Raw genomic sequence first — 18,816 nt, 5'->3', positions numbered from 1 at the left:
ATATTGGTGAGCCCCTAGGAAAAGGGACCACCTCTGTAGCCGTTGTGCTGTCATTATCGGTATGCCCTTCTGAGGGTTGAAAATGGAGGCGAGAGGTTGATGATCAGTTAGTAGAGTAAATTTCTGACCGTGCAGGTAGTGATTGAACTTCTTCACCCCCCACACCAGGCTGAGGGCCTCTCTGTCAATCTGGGCGTAGTTACGCTCGGCTGAAGTTAACAAGCGTGACGCAAAAGCTATCGGCCTCTCTGAACCATCAAGGAATTTATGTGACAGTACCGCCCCAATGCCGTAGGGAGACGCATCACTCGCCAGTCTTATCGGTAGTGATGGGTTGTAGTGAGCCAATACTTCTCTTGAAGTGATTAGGTCCTTACTCTTCTGAAAGGCCCGCTTACATTCATCGCTCCATTTCCATGCTACTCCCGTTCGTAGTAGGGCGTTCAGTGGATGCAGAATTGTGGACAAATTCGGCAAAAACTTATGGTAGCGATTCACCAATCCGAGGAATGACCTCAGTTGTGACACATTTTCAGGCGCTGGAGCCTTAACTACCGCTTCAATTTTGTCAGGGGACTTATGCAACCCCTCTTCATCAATCACGTGGCCACAATATGATATCTGTTTCTTAAAAAACTCGCACTTGGGGCGATTGGCTCGTAGCCCATGTTCACGTAGTCTAGTGAGCACCTGTTCTAGGTTGGCAAGGTGTTCACTGTCATCTTCACCTGTCACTAGGATGTTGTCCAAGTAACACGGAGTCCCCGGAATTCCTTGCAGGACTTGTTCCATCGCTCTTTGCCATATCGCCGGAGCTGATGCTACTCCGAATACCAGTCGATTATACTGGTAAAGACCTTTATGAGTGTTTATCGTGAGATACTTCCTAGAGGATTCTTCAACCTCCATCTGCAAATATGCTTGTGCTAGGTCAATTTTTGTAAAGCGCTTCCCTCCAGATAGTGAGGCGAAGATATCTTCTATCCTTGGAAGAGGATATTGTACTGTGTGAAGGACTGGGTTCACTGTCACCTTGAAATCCCCACAGATGCGAACCTTCCTTGGCTCCTCAGACTTATTGTTTAACGTTTTTTTCATGACAGGAACGATGGGTGTCGCCCACTCGCTCCAGTCTACCTTAGATAACATGCCTGCATTCTCCAGATTCTCCAGCTCTGCCTCGACGGCTGGGCGAATTGCATATGGTACCGGTCTTGCTTTGAAAAACTTGGGAATTGCATTCTCCTCTACTTTTATCAAGCTGGTTATGCCTTTAAGAGTGCCCAGTTCTTGTTGAAATACCTCTTTGGCGTCAGCTAAGATTGTTGACAATCGTCCAGGAGTGACGTCGTCATCCTTTTTACCAGCCACCGTCAGTGCCTGAATGGAGTGCCAGTCTAAACTTATCTTTCTGATCCATTCACGTCCCAATAACGGTGGTCCACCATCTTGCAGAATGTAGAGATACAATTTCCGTATTTTCTTGCTGTTGTATTTGACAGGCACCCTTATTTTTCCTCTGCGGTATACTTTTTGCCCCGTATACGTCCTCAAGACAATGGATGTCTCTCTCAAGGGTATGTGTGAGAATAGCCGCTCGTACTCTCATCGATTCATGACGGTTAGAGCTGATCCTGTATCCAATTCCATTTTGACTTGGGACCCTGCTATCGTGAGGGTGACCCAAATGGTTCGGTGATCCTCTTTTGCGATTACGTTGTGAAGTTTGAGACAGCTTAGTCTCTTGTTCCCGGATTCACTATCGCTCATCTGGTCTTCGGAACTACTGTCCGTCATCTTTTGTACTTTCCTGTACGGTTCCTTAGTAGCCTTTTTGTTGTCGTTGGTCTTCTTCCCAGACCTGCAAACTCGTGCAATGTGTCCCATCTTTCCGCATTGCCTGCATATTTTGTCCTTGGACCAGCAGTCCTTCTGGTCATGGTTTGTTCTGCCGCAGCGATAACATTTTGCAAATCCCCGTGTCATTTCGTGGGTGCCGTATTCCTGTGGCTTTTGTTGTATTTCCGCAGCTCCCCTTGCTGCTGCTTCATACGATACTGCCACGCTGAAAGCCTTATCTAGCGTCAAACTCTTTCTCTGAGAGTAACCTCTTCTGGGTTCCTTCAGTCAGGAGTCCACAGACAAATTTGTCCCGTAAGGTATCTGCCAGTCCTGCTCCGAACTGGCAGTGCTTTGATAGCTTGCGTAGTTCCGTAAGGTAATCAGCATTGCTCTCATTTTTATGCTGATTTCTCCTGTGGAATTTAAATCTTTCTGCTATCAACAGCGGTGTAGGATTTAGGTGTTCCTGTAGGATAGCAACAATTTCGTTAAAACTCTTCGCCTTCGGTTTGGCTGGAGTAATCAGGTCCCGCAATAGGCCATACGTTCTTGCACCCATTAAATTTAGCAATACCGATGCCTTTTTCTCATCGGCTATTTCGTTTGCCTCGCAATATACCTCGACTCTTTCCACATACGTGGTCCAGTCTTCTATTGCATTATCAAAGGCAGTGATATCGCCAGTCTTTGGCATCTTGAAAATCTAAGATGGCGTCTCCCGTGCTTTTCCTTCTTCCCCGCCGAGTTAAGATGGCGCCTCCCGCGCTTTTCCTTCTTCCCCGCCGAGTTAAGTTGGCGCCTCCCGCGCTTTCCCGCCGCTGCCACTCTCCGCGGTATTTTTCTTTTTCTATCGCGCTTCAATATTTGCTCCGTTAATTGAAGAACCGTTCCCGTCGTGGAGCGGACCCTTTGGGACACTTCCCTCCCTCTTCTTAGGTCCAAACGCTACCCGGCTTCGAAGCACCGGCCGCGCCCTGAGTGCTCCACCCTCTCTCTCTTTGCTTCCCGACTCGCTGCCCGGCCCCGTTGCAGAGCCACCCGATCGAGCTCTAGCCCGCCGCAGCCCAGGAAGGATCAGTGCACTACCTGCCACCAGCCCGATTAGCTGGGAAACCACAGACTGCAGAACCAAGCCTGGCTCTCGACAGTCTCTCCTGCAATTTTTCAATTCGATGATTTGGATGGCGGTTGCCCATGGTCGACGCCCGTTTCTCGAGTTTCTTTGGATTATTTCTTTTTCTTTCTTCTGGCTCCGACCTTCAATAACGTCGTCTGAGGTGCTGCCGAGTTGCAGGTAAGTTCGTTTCTTACTCGTCGCCAGTATTATGTCCGTGTATAATTGAGACACGGACTGCAGGAGTTGATTATAACAAGTCTTTACTGAATGGAGACAACCTGGAAACTGAAACTACAGAAGCTTGCTGGGGCCTTTTATACAGGGGTGGTCACTGCCGGTACTGCAGTCTGAGACCAGTTATTCCCTTAAAGGTACATACACAACAGATTTAATCTCCATTTTAAATATAACCTTGGCCGGCCAGGTTTTGCAGACGGGTAACCCGGAAGTAAGGGTTCCCTGCAGGTTCTGCCAATGTATGGGGGTGGGGGTGGGGGGGGGCGGTCAGACATCGCGGGAATCGGGGGTGGGGGGGGGAGGGGAGAGAGTTGGCCGATCACAAAATGTTTAAAAGATTAGCTTGGTGGGCTGCGGGAAGCACTCCTGTTCCACCTGGCGCAGAGGCAGTGCTGGAAAGGCACTTAACTGACAGATGTGGCCCTTCTTGCCTCCTTTCATCTGCAGAAGTTAAACAATAAAACGTTAAAAAGAAGGCACGCAGCCTCCTTAAAATATTTTACTGACCGGCCCGCCTCCTGAGAGCGGATTGGTCATCCTCACACCCCGGCCCCGCCTCCTGAGAGCGGATTGGTCGCCCATCCCCATTAAAACTGGAAGTGGGCGAGTTGGGGTTGGGTTTCCCGTTTTTAATTTTAACCCGGCCTAGGGGGTTAACATTATACCTATTTGTCTCTTCTGCACTGTCGTGAGCTCCCGATCAGGTGTCTCTCACACTCGATGAATGTGAGCTACCCAGCGGGCAAAGACAACCCATTTCATGCTGGATAGTCCTCCTCCCCCAGCTTAATGCAAAATTTTTATCTAATTTGGTTTTCCGTGTTTCTTTGAACGTCTGAAAACTTCTACACATCCTCTGGATCTATTTAACCAGGTGGTGAGACTCCTTTAGAACCATAGATGTAAACAGCACAGAAGTTGGCCATTCAGCCCATGGTTTCTGAGCTGTGTCTTTGTTCGTCCAATCCAAAACTAATGCCACAGTCCTGCAGGTGTCAGCCTTGGCTCAGTGCGAGCAAGCTCGCCTGTGAGTCAGAAAGTTGTGGGTTGCTCACTCCAGAGACTTGAGCTCATAATCCAGGCTGACACCTCTGTGCAGTACTGCACCATCGGTGGGGCCGTCTTTCGGATGAGACGTTAAACCGAGGCCCCATCTGCCTTCTCAGGTGGCCGCAAAAGATCCCAGGGCACTATTGAAAGAGAGCAGGGAGTTATCCCCGGTGTCCTGGTCAATATTCATCCCTCGCCCAACACTTTAAACAGATGATCTGCTCATTATCTCATTGCTGTTTGTGGGCGCTTGCTGTGCACAAATGAGCTGCCACGTTTCCTACATTACAACAGTGACTACACTCCAAAACTACTTCATTGGCTGTAAAGCGCTTTGGGACATCCTGATTTTGTAAAAGGCAGTGTATAAATGCAAGTCTTTTTATCTTCCTTTATCTTCTCTACTTCAAATGCTGATCTAGTCTTTCCTTAAGGTCCCACATAAGAGATTAGCGTGTAAAGTTAAGGCACATGGGATAGGGGGCAAGGTACTAACTTGGATAGAGAACTGGTTGGCAGACAGAAAGCAAAGAGTTGGAATAAACGGGTCTTTTTCCGAGTGGCAGGCAGTGACTAGTGGGGTACCGCAGGGATCAGTGCTAGGACCCCAGCTATTCACAATATATATTAATGATCTAGACAAGGGAACTAGATGTAATATCTCCAAGTTTGCAGACGACACAAAGCTGGGTGGGCGTGTGTGCTGTGAGGAGGATGCTGAGAAACTCCAGTATGATTTGGACAGGTTGGGTGATTGGGCATGTAACCCCACCTGACGTAGGGTCATCCAGACTCGAGTCGTCGTTGGCTTGTTCTCTCTACACAGATGCGGCCGGACCTGCTGTGATTTCCAGCAAAAAAAATGTTTTTTGTCTGTTTTTTTGTTTTTCATACAGACCCCAGCATCTGCAACATTTGACCCCTTGTGACCCCACCGCATTGTTCTTTGATGTAATGTTTTCCTGACTGACCTGTTTGGACACCATTCACACCTTTGATTGCTGTGATTATCTCTCTGCCGAGGTGTGATAAATGGCAGTTGGAAAGATTACCTGTAAACATCTGACACTATTCTCTGACTATATAAGCTGTGCCTTTATGCATTTCTCCACTTCACCTGATGAAAGAGCAGCGCTCCGAAAGCTTGTGATTTCAAATAAAGCTGTTGGACTATAACCTGGTGTTGTGTGACTTCTTACATTTGTCCACCCCAGTCCAACACCGGCATCTCCACACCGTAACATATATTAATCGATTGTACTTTAAAAATTGGTTGTAAAGTACTATCCTTAAATTCCTTTCTGAATAAAACATCCACAGAGCCTTATCATGATCTTTTAGCTTATATTTAAAATACTCTTTTAGATTGATTCTCCTCCCCTTAAAAACAGAGCATTCCTTCTTTGCACAATCATGAATCTAGCCAAACTGAACATTTAATTAATTGCCGCTCCGCTAGACTCGGGCAGACTCTCCTGCAATCCCCATCTCAAAATTGAGTCCCATGGGATTCCCATTCTCGCTCTTCGGTCCCCACCCAGCAAAAAAGCTTCACACAACTGTCAAACATAGTACTTAAAGTCATTTAACTGCGGACATAACACCAGTAAATGGGACAGAGTCTCATCCCGTGTCTCACACACTGGGCAAGTTGCCGCCTCCACTCGTCCAATCTTGCACAAGACTGTCATGGTAAAAATCCGGTTATGAGCCAATTTGAAATCCAGTTCAATCCACTCTGGACATTTAAAATTCGCCCACACTCCCTTCCAAATCCTGTTGAAGTCCAGCTGTGGGTATATACTCTGCCAAAGCTCCTGACCAGCAGGTGTCTTGAATCTCCATTCTCTAAATACCTCATAGAAATCTCAAGTATTACAGTTGTCAAATTGGACCAACTCTCCCCCTTTCTCCAGCAGAAAGCTTGGAAAAGCAGGACGCATTTTACTTCCTTTGGAGATTTCCGCATTTATTTCTTCCATCCAATCCTGTGGTATTGCCCTCACAATCTTCTCATACATAATCCCTATTGCTTTTTCCTCTACCTCCTAATCCTCCTCCCACACCATGTCCCTCACTATCGCTTCCGGCAACCAACCTGGAATCACCTCGTATAATACATCTTTCACAGATATAATCCCAGCTTTTATAAAAGCTTGATTAAATAAAACCTCTCCTTCGATGTTGACCCACCTGTTCAAAAATAAGGGCTGTTCTAAAAATTCCTCAGCCCCCTTGGGCATAAATTGCACACTTTTTAAAAATTGGGCCCAAGTCTCTACAACCCCCTTATAAAACCGAGGGAGAAGTTTAATCGATTTCAAAAACATATTATTGTATTCCATATACAATATCCCCTGCCCTCCTATCCCACTTCATTTTAAAAAATGCTCAAAACAACTCTTCCAAAAACTTGTATTTGACTTCTGAAGAAATCTCTTCACCCATTTGATTCTAAAGGATTTTTTCTTCAAATCAATATCTGGGAAATTGAGACCTCCCTGATTTCTCCGTCCAATGATGGTATTGTACGCCACCAAGGCTGGTTTCCCTTCCCATAAAAACCTCACAGAAGCCTCTCGGATGGACTTTTCCGCCCACTCAGGAATATCCTCCACCGTCAATAAGTACCACAGCTTAGATAGCAGGAGGGCAGACACCACTGTCGCTCTTCCTTGCACTTTCAACCACCTTCTTTTCCATCTTCCCAAACCTTTTTAATTTTCATAACCTTCGGTTCCTAATTTAATCGATCCACTTCATCCCTGTCTTTCTTGCACCCCATATGCACCCCCAGAACTTCCAAAACCTCCACCACCTTAAAGGGACATTCCCCCAACCATTCCCCCCTACCCCTTCCTACAACCAGGCATTGGGACTTACTATAATTCACTCTGGCTCCTGAATGTGGTAAACCACTGTTTGTATTCCACTGTGTACATGCCTGGACATGCCTCGGCTGACTCCTCCCACAAGTCCTAGTATAAAGGTGACTGCTCCCCAGCCCTTTGTATTTCTGGACCGGTCGACCACTCGAGGCAGACCTTCATTCTTTTGTTAATAAAAGCCTTTAGTTACTCTCTTAACTCTCAGTCTTTTATGAGTAATTGATAACGCATCAATTTTATTAACAAAATTTTTATAATGGAGAAGATCCTCACACCAGCATGCCTGGACTTAGATCATCGGGAGGCGGACTCATCCACCAAGTTTACTCACTGGCTTAAGTGTTTCGAAAAATTCCTGACCGCCTCCGCAGCAATCAAATTGGACGAGGACAAACTGGATGTCCTGACCTCCAAAGTGAACCACCGAGTGTACTCGGTCATCCAAGACGCGACCTCGTACGCGGACGCTATCAAGCTCCTCAAGGACCAGTACACGCGCCCAGTGAACGAAGTGTACGCCAGGCACCTTCTGGGGAGTCGTAAACAACAACCTGGGGAATCGACCGTGGAATACCTTCAGGCACTGTCTGTGCTTGGCCGGGCCTGTGGTTGTAAGGATGTAAAGGCCGCCGTGTACACAGAGGAACTTATCCGGGACGCTTTTGTAGCGGGCCACAGATCCAATTACACCCGACAGCGACTGTTGGAGCAGAGTGACCTCGACCTCAACAAGGCCTCTGAACTCACACTATCATTGGATGCAGCCTACCGGGGCATGGATGCCTACTCCTCTGCACCGTGGACGCCGCGGGGAATGACAGCCTGGGACACGGTAGGACCGCCTCATAGCGCCGTGCCACCCCAGCCACACCCCAGCAATGGCCCAACTACCGCAGCAGTGTCCCAAGGCCAGACAGCAGTGTCCCAAGGCCAGAAATGCTACTTCTGTGGCCAGGCAAAACACCCCAGAGCGCGCTGCCCGGCGAAAAACGCGATCTGCTCGGGCTGCGGGAAGAAGGGACACTACGCTAGCGTCTGCAGGGCCAAAGCCACCCCGAACCCCAGCAGCGCCGCGTGTGGGCCATGCGGGCCGCCATCTTGGGCCTCCCCGGCCATGTGCGAACCACCGGTACAGCAGCCATTTTGGACGCCTCCAGCCACATGGGGATCATGGACGCTGCCATCTTGGACGACAGCCGGAACGCAGCAGGCCCCCAACACCGCCCCATCTGATACCCGCAGCGGCACACCGACCCCTACGCTGGCATCTGTTACACTGGACCAAGCGAGACCGCACCAGCTGGCCAGTTCCACAATGGACATTAAGGTAAATGGTCACGATACAATCTGCCTTTTTGACTCTGGGAGCACGGAGAGCTTCATCCACCCCGACATGGTGCGGCGTTGCTCTCTCCCAGTCCTGCCTGCGCACCAGCGGATTTCTATGGCCTCCGAGTCCCAGTCGGCGGACATCGGCGGCTACTGCGTGGTGACACTCGTAGTAGACGGGACTGTGTACGATCATTTTAAACTTCTGGTCCTGCCCGACCTCTGCACTGCCGTCCTGCTGGGGTTAGATTTTCAGTGCCACAAGCCCATCGCCACAAAGAGCAGGCGATACAGTGCCGGGGACAGGGTTTTCATTAAAACCGAAGTGGAGCGGCTCCTGAAGGAAGGGATTATTGAGGGCAGCACCAGCCCCTGGCGAGCCCAGGTTGTGGTCGTTAAGACCGGCGAGAAGCAGCGCCTGGTCATCGACTACAGCCAGACAATAAATCGCTACACCCTGCTGGACGCCTACCCACTCCCCCGCATAGCTGATATGGTCAACCAGATCGCGCAGTACCGCGTCTTCTCTACCATTGACCTGAAATCAGCGTACCACCAGCTCCCTATCCGCCCTGAGGACCGCCAGTATACTGCCTTTGAGGCAAACGGCTGCCTCTATCACTTCCTTAGGGTTCCCTTTGGCGTCACCAACGGGGTCTCCGTCTTCCAAAGGGAGATGGACCGGATGGTAGATCAAAATGCGTTGCAGGCCACTTTCCCATATCTGGACAATGTGACCATCTGGGGCCGTGACTTGCAGGACCATGACGCAAACCTCAAAAAATTCCTCCGCACCGCCCAACTCCTGAACCTGACATATAACAAGGAGAAGTGCATATTCCGCACAAACCGCCTCGCCATCCTTGGCTGTGTTGTGGAACACGGAGTCATCGGCCCCGACCCCGACCGGATGCGTCCCCTTATGGAACTCCCACTGCCCCACTGCCTCAAGGCCCTGAAGAGGTGCCTAGGGTTTTTCTCCTATTACGCCCAGTGGGTCCCCTACTATGCGGACAAGGCCCGTCCGCTGATCAAGTCCACCTCTTTTCCCTTGACGGCAGAGGCCCGCTTAGCCTTCCACCGTATCAAGGAGGACATTGCCAAAGCCACCATGCACGCAGTGGACGAATCCATCCCCTTCCAGGTGGAAAGCGACGCGTCCGACTTTGCCCTGGCCGCTACCCTCAATCAGGCTGGGAGACCCGTGGCCTTCTTTTCACGAACCCTCCAAGGCCTGGAGACCAGACACTCCGCTGTTGAGAAGGAGGCCCAGGTGATTGTGGAGGCTGTGCGTCATTGGAGGCACTACCTGGCCGGAAAACGATTTACCCTGCTCACTGACCAGCGTTCAGTTGCTTTCATGTTTAACAACAAGCAGAGGGGCAAAATCAAAAATGACAAGATCTTGAGGTGGAGAATCGAACTTTCCACCTACAATTACGAGATCTTGTACCGGCCCGGGAAGCTCAATGAACCCCTGGATGCGCTATCGCGTGGCACCTGCGCCAGCGCGCAGATCGATAGACTGCGGGCCCTCCACAATGACCTCTGCCACCCGGGGGTCACCAGGTTCTTCCACTTCATCAAGGCCCGCAACCTGCCTTACTCTATTGAGGAGGTCAGGACCATGACCAGGAACTGCCAAGTCTGCGCTGAGTGCAAACCGCACTTTTATAGACCAGACAGGGCCCACTTGATAAAAGCCACTCGCCCCTTCGAGCGCCTGAGCGTTGATTTTAAAGGGCCTCTCCCCTCCTCCGACCGCAATGTGTACTTCCTCAATATTATTGATGAGTACTCCCGTTTCCCGTTCACCATCCCCTGCCCGGACATGACCAGTGCCACGGTCATTAAATGTCTGAACGACCTCTTCACCCTGTTCGGTTTCCCCAGCTATATCCATAGCGACCGGGGCTCATCGTTTATGAGCGACGAACTCCGTCAGTACCTGCCAACTAGGGGTATTGCCACAAGCAGGACCACCAGTTACAACCCCCGGGGGAACGGACAGGTGGAAAGAGAAAATGCGACAGTTTGGAAGGCCGCCCTGCTAGCCTTAAAGTCTAGGGGCCTTCCAACCTCCCGCTGGCAGGATGTGCTCCCCGATGCGCTCCACTCTATTCAGTCACTGCTCTGCACTGCCACTAACGCCACCCCTCATGAGAAAATGTTTGTCTTCCCAAGGAAGTCCACATCGGGGACATCGCTACCGCCATGGCTGACGTCCCCAGGGCCGGTCCTACTGAGAAGACACGTGAGGACCCATAAAACGGACCCCCTGGTCGAGAGGGTTGACCTCCTCCACGCCAACCCCCAGTATGCTTACATTGCATACCCGGACGGGCGGGAGGACACAGTCTCCATAAGAGACCTTGCAACCTCGGGGGCCGCAGTAACCCACTACTCACTACCACCCCCCCCCCCACGATCCGATATCCAGCCCCAGCAGACGGCAGGCCTGGGCCCCGCGACCCGCTCGACATCTACGAGGACGACACGCCTGTGCCACAGCCTACGCAGGACTCGACGCCGGAAGCTCCACTACCCCTGCCGTCGCCACGCTGATCACAGCGGCAGGCAAGACCTCCGGAGAGACTCCAATACACTAACTTTTAATACACTTCACCCCGCTGGACTCAATTTTAAACAAGGGGTGAATGTGGTAAACCACTGTTTGTATTCCACTGTGTACATGCCTGGACATGCCTCGGCTGACTCCTCCCACAAGTCCTAGTATAAAGGTGACTGCTCCCCAGCCCTTTGTATTTCTGGACCGGTCGACCACTTGAGGCAGACCTTCATTCTTTTGTTAATAAAAGCCTTTAGTTACTCTCTTAACTCTCAGTCTTTTATGAGTAATTGATAGCGCATCACTGAAGCTCTACAATATTCCTCCACTACATCCATAGCTTTCCTCACTGACTCCCCATTTCTCAATGTTAAGGTTGTGTCATCTGCATATTGGTGTATCACCAACACCAGCCCGGAACTGGGGACCACAATCCCAACTACACCTTGTTTCTTTCGCATCATGTAACCGAATGGTTCTGCTACCAATTTGTACAACAATGGGGACGGGGACAACCCTGTCTCACTGATCTCTGTATCGGAAAATACTTGGATAAAAAACCATTACATTTAACACAGCTAAATATGTTTGAATAAAAAATCCTTATCCACTTAATGAAATTTTCCTTGAAACCAAATGCTTCCAAAACCTTCAATAAAAACTCATGAGAGACCCTATCAAAGGCTTTCTCTTGATCTATCTTTAATACATAAGCCTCCCTCCCACTCTCTTCCATGAGCTCTATCACATCTCGGATTGAGACCATAGAGTCTGCGATGTCCCGGCCTATAACTCCATAGGACTGAGAGGGCCAAACTATCTGCGGTAACACCTCCTTCAAACGATTTGCCATAACCCTCGCCAAGATCTTATAATCCACATTTAATAATGTGATGGGCCTCCAATTCTTCAGATCCTGTCTATCCCCTTTATTTTTATATAAGCTAAGCTTATGATCCCTCTCCTCATAGATGGGGCCAGGCTTCCCTCAATTTTAATTTCCTTAAAAACTTCTAAGAGCAATGGACTTAAAATCTCGCAAAATTCTTTATAAAATTCTGCACTTAGTCCATCGGACCCTGGGCTTTCCCCCCGCTTCATTCCACTTATTGCTACTTTTATTTCCGCTAATCCTACTTCTTTGTCACACATGCTTCTCTCATCCTCCTTTAAACCCTCTTCAATAAAAGCAGTAACCTTCTCCATCGCCAAATTGGAAATGTCTTCTTTAGTATATAACTCTTGATAAAAGCTGCTAGCTGCCTCTAAAATCTCCCCACTTTCATGAATGATCTTCCCCCCAACCTTCAACTCTTCAATTAACGATAATCTCTGTCGCAGCTTCTCTTGCTCTAGAAAATATCTAGTGCATCTTTCACCCTCCAATGCATCTCTAGCCTTTGCACGGAGAATAGCCCCCTTGCATTTTTCAGCTTGCAATAATTCCCACTCTTCCTTTAGCACCCGGAACTTAGTCTCCGCTCCCTTATCCCCTCCATCAACTGCTTTACAGACATCCGTAAACCTTTTATTTATATTCTCTTCTCGACGCTGGTTAGCTGCCGCCCTCTTTTTCCCATAACGTACCGAAATAACTTTTACCTCATATTTGAAATTATCCCACCAAACTCTTCTTTCTTTCAAGAACAAAGGTTCCTTCCGAGCATCCTTTATTATATTTACTAGCTGAAGTGCCCGGTGGTGCCGAGGGTTTTTTGAGGGCATGTTGTTGTTGGAAGAGAGAGAGCGAGCGACTGGGGGGAAGAGAGAGAGAGCGAGCGACTGGGGGGGAAGAGAGAGAGAGAGAGAGAGCGACTGTGGGAAGAGAGAGAGAGAGAGCGAGCGACTGGGGGGAAGAGAGCGAGCGACTGGGGGGAAGAGAGCGAGCGACTGGGGGGAAGAGAGAGAGCGACAGGGGGAAGAGAGAGAGCGACGGGGGGAAGATAGAGAGCGACGGGGGGGAAGAGAGAGACGGGGGGAAGAGAGAGAGCGACTGGGGGAAGAGAGAGAGCGGCTGGGGGGAAGAGAGAGAGCGAGAGACTGGGGGAAGAGAAAGAGCGAGAGACTGGGGGGAAGAGAGAGAGCGAGAGACTGGGGGGAAGAGAGAGAGTGACTGGGGGGAAGAGAGAGAGTGACTGGGGGAAGTGGGGGAGGGAAGGGGAGGTGGAAGGGGGAGGTGGGAGGGAGGTGGAAGGGGGAGGTGGGGGAGGAAGGTAGGGGGATGGGGGTGTGGGGGGGTGTGGGGGGGTGTGGGGGTGTGGGGGGGGAGGGGGTGTGGGGGGGAAAGGGGGGTGGGGGGGAGGGGGGTGGGGGGTGGGGGGGAAGGGGGGTGGGGGGAAGGGGGGTGAAGGGGGGGTGGGGGGAAGGGGGGTGGGGGGAAGGGGGGGTTGGGGGGGAAAGGGGGGTGGGGGGTGGAGGGGAAGGGGGGGTGGGGGGGAGGGAGGGAGAGGGGGGAGGGAGGGGAGGGGGAAGGGGAGAGGGAGGGGGAGAGGGTGGGGGGAAAGGGAGGGGAGGGGGGAAAGGGAGGGGTGGGAAGGGGGAAAAGGAGGAGTGGGAAGGGGGGAAGGGGGGCAAAGGGAAGGAGGGGAGGGAAGGGGTGAAGGGAAGGGGGGGAAGGGGGAGGGAAAGGGGAAGGGGGGAAAGAGAGGGGGGTTGGGGGGGAAGGGGGTGTGGGGGAAGGAGGGGGGAAGGGGGGGAAAGGGAGGGGGGGAGCCAGCAGACCCTCTCCCCTCTGCCAGTGTTGGACCCTGTCTGGGTCGGAAGCCTGGGACTGGAGTTGCGCTGCTGGCCATTGGAGAAGCCTAGGCCTCGGGCCCCTGCACTGACATGGCCCAGCCTACCTTTTAATACCTTGTAACATGAAACTTAAAGTATTTATAAAACATTTTTGGTAAATCTTTCTATAACATATACTTTACAACCTCACCAATCTTTTTATTAAAAAAGGGGTCCTCACCTGTCAGTGTGTTGTATCACAAACAACAATGGCCGCTGCTTGCTTTTCAGTTGGAAAGATTAGGCCCCGCCCACACAGTCGATTGTCTGTCCCGGTCACCAGGACCCGATTGGGAGCACTGAAGCCCCACTCACTCTATGTTCCTGTACTAAGATGGCCGCACCTGCACTCTGTTACACACTGAATCAAAATGGCATCGCGCTGAAACTTTTCGCCCTCCTTGACAAAAATGGCTGCTGTTAACCTGGGGCTGTCAGCAGAAGAAATTCCCTCAGCTGCAAACACAGGATCTTCAGATTATTATTCAGGGCTTTCGACCTACCCCAGTTGCTTATGAAGCCTCCCCACCTACCGACCCCGGGAATGGAGCTGAGGCAGCACACCCTCTCACCTCTGCCAGTGTTGGTCCCTGTCTAGGCTGGGAGCCTGGGACTGGAGTTGCGCTGCTGGCAGTTGGAGAAGCCTAGGCCCCGGGCCCCCGCACTGACATGGCCCCGAGCTTGTTGAACGCGACGGGAGGTGCCTAGCTCGGGCGTGACTGGGCAACAGAGGCCCAGGCTTTGAGGCCTAGAAAAACGGTGAAAGATAGGAAAATTATAGAGGTTAGAGAAAAGATGTACAAATTAATTAACTTTTTTTAAAAACAATTTGTGTTTTAAAAGCAACCTTTTTTTTTGCTGGAAATGTATATTTGAAAAGAAACATGCAGAAAGCGGGAAAAAGAAATGAAGAGTTTGGAATCAAGATGGCGGCCACTCACCTCATTTCAGAACGATAAGGCCCGTCAGGTCACTGAAGTGTAGGATTGGTCAATCGTCCTGTCACTCGACTCTAGGATGGCCTGCCCGCACACGCTACGAACCTGCCCCGCGACGCAGCGATTGGTCGACCATCGGGTCGCTCGACTGTCTGATTGGTCAACCTTGACGTCACTCGATGCTAATGAGCGGATAATGAGCGGAATTTTGAACGTTTTTTGGATACCGTGGGCACAATTTTTGTCTCACCAAAACGTAAATACGCTTATGACTGTTCTGGAATCGTAAGCTTTCTTTTGATGTAACGCACGTGTAGATACGCTCTATAACTTGAGAGTGTATAGCCGGACAGACAGACAGACAGATAGAAGGACAGAAGTACCGCTTTTATATATAGACTAGCTGGGGGGGAGCCCAGCGTTGCCAGGGCTGTTTTGGGCCGGGCGGTTTAAATGGAGTCCCAGGCTTTGGGGCCTCTCTGTGTCCCTCTGTGAATCTGCTGCCGGGCAACATTTTAAATCGAGTCCCAGGCTTTTGGGCCCTGTCTCTCTCTCTCCCTGTGTGAATCTGCTGCCGGGCAACATTTCAACTTTTAATACCTTGAAAGATGAAAGTGAAAGTACTTATAAAACGTTTTTGGTAAATCTCATGTTATTTTTAAAAGAGATACTAACTTTTTCAAAGCTGGATGATCAAAGTAGTTTGAGCTGGAAGCTGAAGTAATGGCAGTGAAACAATGGCTGCCAGATCCCAGAGATGAAAACGATTAGTCCCGCCCACACACACACACACCGATTGGCCAACCATCAGGGGGCCGTACTGTAGGATTGGTCAATCGTGACGGCACAGGATTGGTCGAACTTTGACGTCAGTCAGTCAATGCTAAGTAGCAGATAATGAGTTTAATTTTGAAGGTTTTTTGCATAAGGCGCGAACAATTTTGGTCCGACCGAAAAGTAAATATGCTTACGACCGTCCCGGAAGCGTAAGCTTTCTTCGGAGGCAATGCGCGCATAGGCACGCTCTATAACTTTCGAGCACATAGCCGGACAGACGCACACGTGAGGACAGACAGAAGGACAGACAGACAGAACGATCCATTTATATATATAGATAATCCCTTCTTTATAAGCAATTTCTTTCAGGTATTGATTGTTTAAAATCCACACCCCTGAACCGATCTTAACTTTGCTGTTCCTAATTCTAAGAACCAAAGCCGAGTGATCACTAAAAAATACTTTTTTATAATAAATCTCCATCACCTCAGAACTTAACCCTTCCCGCATTAACACAAAATCTATTTGGCTCTGTTTTAAAACATCACCCACCCAACCTGATCTGGAGAACTCCCTTTTTATAGGGTTCTGGTCCCTCCATAAGTCTCTCAAATTTAAATTTGCCATCAGTTTTACAATCATCCCTCTGGAGTTATCGTCCTTAAAGGTCATCTGGGCTGAAATGACCATCCGAGCTAAAAATACATTAAAATCCCCCACTATACAAAGATTTTCCACCTCTGCCGCTTCAGTGAATAACCTCCGAAAAAACTCGCAATGCTTGCAATGGTCGTTCGGTGCATAGATATTAAAGAGATCGCATTAAATCCCTCCATTTTTACCCTTAGCCATAAAAATCTCCCCTCAATGTCCTTGTCCATGAAGGCAACGTTCTCTTTTATGGACGGACTCACCAAAACAGCCACCCCTCTACGGTTATTGATTGCACAACTCGCAAACACCTCTCCTTTCCGAACCTTCTGAACTCTTTCTAGGATATCCTCATCCAAAAAGGTTTCTTGCAGACACAACAAGTCCGTACCTTTAAAACCCTGCAACAACTGCTGCAATTTCTTCTCACCCCTCAGTCTGTTCACATTAATCGAGGCCAATGTAATCATGGCTCCAAAGAAGGGAAGTATGCCTGATAATCTCCCCATCATTTAATCTCTGGCCCTTCCTGTAGTGTATGTATCTTTAAGAGGAACTATGTTTTTTTGAAGCCCCTGTGTACTGTAGTACCAGTAGTGACCACTCGGGTATCTAAGCCTGTATAGCGTCTTGTATAGTTAGTTCACCTCCAGGCTTTGTTCAGTAAACACTTGTTAAATCAACTCCTGCATTCCGTGTCTCCATTAACACACGGATTCAACAGTGGCGACGAGTTAGAAACGAACTTACCTGCAATTCGGCAGCACCTCAAGGAGATCGATTCCTCAGACGAAGGTCAAAGAAAAAAAAAGAAAAAAACTGTGGTTTCACCAGCTAAACGGGCTGGTGGCAGGTAGTGCACTGATCCTTCCTGGGCGGCGGGCTGGGGCTCGATCGGGTGGCTCTGCAGCGGGGCCAGGCAGCGAGTCGGAAAGCAGAAGCAAACAGAGACAGAGGGTGGAGCACTCAGGAGACGGCCGGCGCTGCAAAGCAGGTCGGCGTTCGGACCAAGCAGAGGGAGGGGAAAGTCCCAGAGAGTCCGACGGGAACGATTCTCCAAGTGACGGAGAAACTGTTTAAAATATATGTGTAAATAAAAAAAAATAAAAAAATAGAAATACCGCAGAGAACAGCGTTGGCAGCAGCGGCAGCGGCGGGAAAGCACGGGAGGCGCCATCTTGACTCAGCAGGGAAGAAGGAAAAGCGCGGGAGGCGCCATTTTTGATTTTCAGGATGCTTAAGACTGGCAATATTACTGCTTTCGATAGTGATATAGAGGATTGGACCACATATGTGGAAAGAGTGGAGGTAAATTGCAAGGCGAATGAAGTAGCGGATGATAAAAAGGCATCGGTACTGCTAAATCTGATGGGCGCAAGGACATACGGGTTGTTACGAAACTTGATCACTCCAGCCAAACCGATGGACAAGAATTTTAAGGAGATTGTTGATACCCTACAGGAGCACTTAAACCCAACACTGCTGCTGATAGCGGAACGATTCAAATTCTTCAGGAGGAATCAGCATAAGAATGAAAGTAACGCTGATTACCTCACCGAATTACGAAAGCTGCCAAAGCACTGCCAATTCGGGGCAGGACTGGCAGATTCTCTACGAGACAAATTCGTCTGCGGTCTCCTTAGCGAAGGAACACAGAAAAGACTACTTTCTGAGAAAGATTTGACACTGGACAAGGCTTTCAGTGTGGCTGTATCATACGAAGCAGCAGCAAGAGGAGCTGCAGAGATACAGCAAAAGCCACAGGACTTTGGCACCCATGAAATGACACGGGGTTTCGAGAGATGTTATCGCTGCGGCAGATCCACCCATGACCAGAGGGACTGCTGGTTCAAGGACAAAGCATGCAGGCAATGCGGAAAGATGGGACATATTGCACGTGTATGCAGATCTGGAAAAAAATCCGCTGACAGTAAAAAGGTCAATAAGGAAAAGTACAGAAAGGTACAAATGATGACGGACAGTAGCTCCGAAGACCAGAAGAGCGATAGCAACTCCGGAAACAAGAGACTAAGCTGTCTCAAATTACACAATGTAATTGCCAAAGAAGATTACCAGACCATTTGGATTACCCTCAGCGGGGTCCCCAGTTAAAATGGAGCTAGATACAGGAACAGCTCTAACCGTCATAAGTCGACGGGATTACGAGGGCTATTTCCGCATATACCTTTGAAAGACACGTCCATTGTCTTGAAGACATATACGGGGCAGAAAGTATACCCCAGAGGGAAAATAAGGGTGCCTGTTGTACACAACGGCAAGGAAATACAGAAGTTGTATTTATACGTTCTGCAAGATGGTGGTCCACCGTTGTTGGGACGTGAATGGATCAGAAAGATACGTTTAGACTGGCACTCCATTCAGGCACTGACGGTGACCAGTAAGAAAAAAAATGATGATGACATCATACCTGGACGATTAAAAGAAATCTTGGCTAACGCCAAAGAAGTGTTTCAACAGGAACTAGGAACCCTGAAAGGCGCTACCGCCTCAATAAAAGTGGAAGATGCGGCAATTCCCAAGTTTTTTAAGGCAAGGCCGGTGCCATACGCAATTCGTCCAGCAGTCGAGGCAGAGCTGGAGAATTTGGAAAAAGCAGGCGTGTTATCCAAGGTAGATTGGAGT

Source organism: Somniosus microcephalus, chromosome 23 (genome assembly GCF_052327205.1).
Source record: "Somniosus microcephalus isolate GS21.2 chromosome 23, FLI_Smic_1.0, whole genome shotgun sequence".
Classification (NCBI taxonomy): domain Eukaryota; kingdom Metazoa; phylum Chordata; class Chondrichthyes; order Squaliformes; family Somniosidae; genus Somniosus; species Somniosus microcephalus.
The sequence above is the reverse complement of the archived record's forward strand: the minus strand, read 5'-3'. Positions refer to the sequence as shown.